Genomic DNA, 2,242 nt, shown 5'->3' on the forward strand with positions numbered 1-2,242 from the left:
AGCTTTCATCTTTGCCATCTTATTACTTGGAGCTTAAGGAGGAGGTTTCATCTGTTGAAAACCTCCTTGATTTTGCCGAACAAAATTCCCTTGTGGTTGATTACCACAATTTGGAGGAATAATATAAGCATTATGCAGCGGAACTTGAGCAAAAACATTCTGACTCCTTTCAGGGAAGAAGTTAGAATATGGAGTACCTTGCTTGAAAGACTGGAAAGCATGAACTTGTTCAATGGTACTCATACACTTGGCCACAGTGTGGCCATCTATCCCAAATCTCTCACCGGACACCTCTTGTTGAACCATATGAACCGTTTCTTGCTTATTACCCAAAGAGTGAGATGTCTTTAATTCGGCAATTTGAGCCGTTAAGGCCTCCAGCTGTGCCGCAATAACATTGTCTGAACCACTTCCTCTCTTACTACCTCTGGGTTGCCATATTCAGCAGTGTGAGTAGCTATCTGATCAATCAAATTCTAAGCATTACCGTCATTAGTATTATCCTGGAATCTCCCATTGGCAGCGGAATCAAGCAAAGCTCTGTGATCGTCATACAACTCATTGTAAAACTGGTTGCAAAGGAACCAAATCTGGAAGCCATGATGGGGGATGGATCGAACTAGCCTTTTGAAACGAACCCAGGCTTCATTAAAATCTTCGATAGGACCTTGTTTAAAACTCGTAATCTGGCTTCTAAGAGCATTAGTCTTCTGTGGTGGAAAATACCTCTTGTAGAATGCAAGAGCTAGTGAAGTCAAGTTAGTGATTGCGTCGGTCTCCATATCTAAGTCACGTAGCCATTCCGCTGCATCATCTCTCAGAGAGAAAGGAAAAAGAGTCTGTTGGACTTGACCTTGAGTCACCCCAGCAGTCAAAGGAATATAACAGCAATATGTGACAAATTTCTCCATGTGCTTGGTGGGGTCCTCTCCAGCTTTTCCTCCAAATAAATTTCTCTCTACCAGGCTTATATAAGAAGGCTTGATCTCAAAGGTCCCTTTATCAGTGGTAGGGAGCTTAAAGCCTTTAGGAATAGAATCAATGGTGGGTTCGGAATGACTTGCCAAGGTCGGCATCTTTGATGATGTAGAAAGCACGGGTGCAGAAATAAGCGTGTACTCTTCAAAAGACGAATCTTCTGCTAAAGTAAACCGCTCGTAGTCAAGTGTACTCAAGTCTTCCACCTGACTTACTTCTCTTTGAAATTTTCGTCTATAGCGAAAAGTCTTCTCTGGCTCGGGATCAAAAGGTTCAATCTCTGACCTGTGAGACTGAGGCATACACGAAAACAACAAGAAAATATCAGACTGTCTCAAGGAACTGATGCTCCCTGAGACAAAAGACAAAAATAAACAAAAACAAACAGAAAAATTGTTGCTTCCCCGGCAACGACGCCAAATTTGATAGGATTAATTTCAGTCGTTGGCCTATCAAAATAAATCCTAAATTACTACTAACTGGTAGCTAGTGGCAAGAAAGGGTCGAATCTATAGGGAGGTGAGTTTAATTGTTCTAGTTTGTTTATGTTTAAGTTTGTCTTAAGGTAACAAATTCAAGGGGGTTTTGATTGTTTGATTTGTAATAACTAATTGCGATGTAAATAAAGACAAATTCAATAATAATAAAGAGTCTAGGGATCGAGTTCACTAGGTAGTCACCCAAGGGTAAGGTGTAATTCATTGATTGAGCAATTTATATTGTTGAAAGTCATATGATCGGTCGATTCTAATATATATTTTTAGATCTAAACTTAACATGCAATCGCTATTATTAAGTCGGTCTAATTCAATTATCGTGGCCTAGACTAGTCTTAACCGGGTTGGTGAAAATCCTAGTTTGCAAGACTAATTAACCAATTCTGATCAGTAATTAATTAACTAGATGTAAGACGATAATTGAACAACAATCAAAAGCAATTTAACAATAAATTCATTAATAACCCCTTTTCTAACAACCTAGATCCCCTTTCACCCAAGATTATGAAATGAGCTACTCATGATAAAGGAAATAACAACAATAAGATTAATGAACAACATGATTAAAAGCATAATAAGATGAACAAAACAATTGAATGAAATAGAACTTGAATTAATAACAACTAAAGAAAGATTAAAGAGTATCGTAATTGAAGAGTACTTAGATTCGAAACAATAATAAATAAACTAAAATAAGAGTATTCTAAGAGATTTTTTAGAGAAGTGATACTGTCGTTTCGTACCAAAAATAAATACCTAAGTATAAC

At 37.6% G+C, this 2,242-nt stretch overlaps 1 non-coding gene across 1 annotated transcript; it reads left to right on the forward strand.

Annotated features, from left to right (window-relative positions):
- The first annotated feature begins 594 nt into the window (after nt 1-594).
- LOC141625306 (small nucleolar RNA R71) lies at nt 595-701 on the forward strand. The gene has a single exon (XR_012535093.1). It is a non-coding gene; the product is annotated as a small nucleolar RNA R71 (small nucleolar RNA).
- Nucleotides 702-2,242: the final 1,541 nt, after the last annotated feature.

This window comes from Silene latifolia, chromosome X, assembly GCF_048544455.1.
Source record: "Silene latifolia isolate original U9 population chromosome X, ASM4854445v1, whole genome shotgun sequence".
In the NCBI taxonomy this organism is placed as follows: Eukaryota; Viridiplantae; Streptophyta; class Magnoliopsida; order Caryophyllales; family Caryophyllaceae; genus Silene; species Silene latifolia.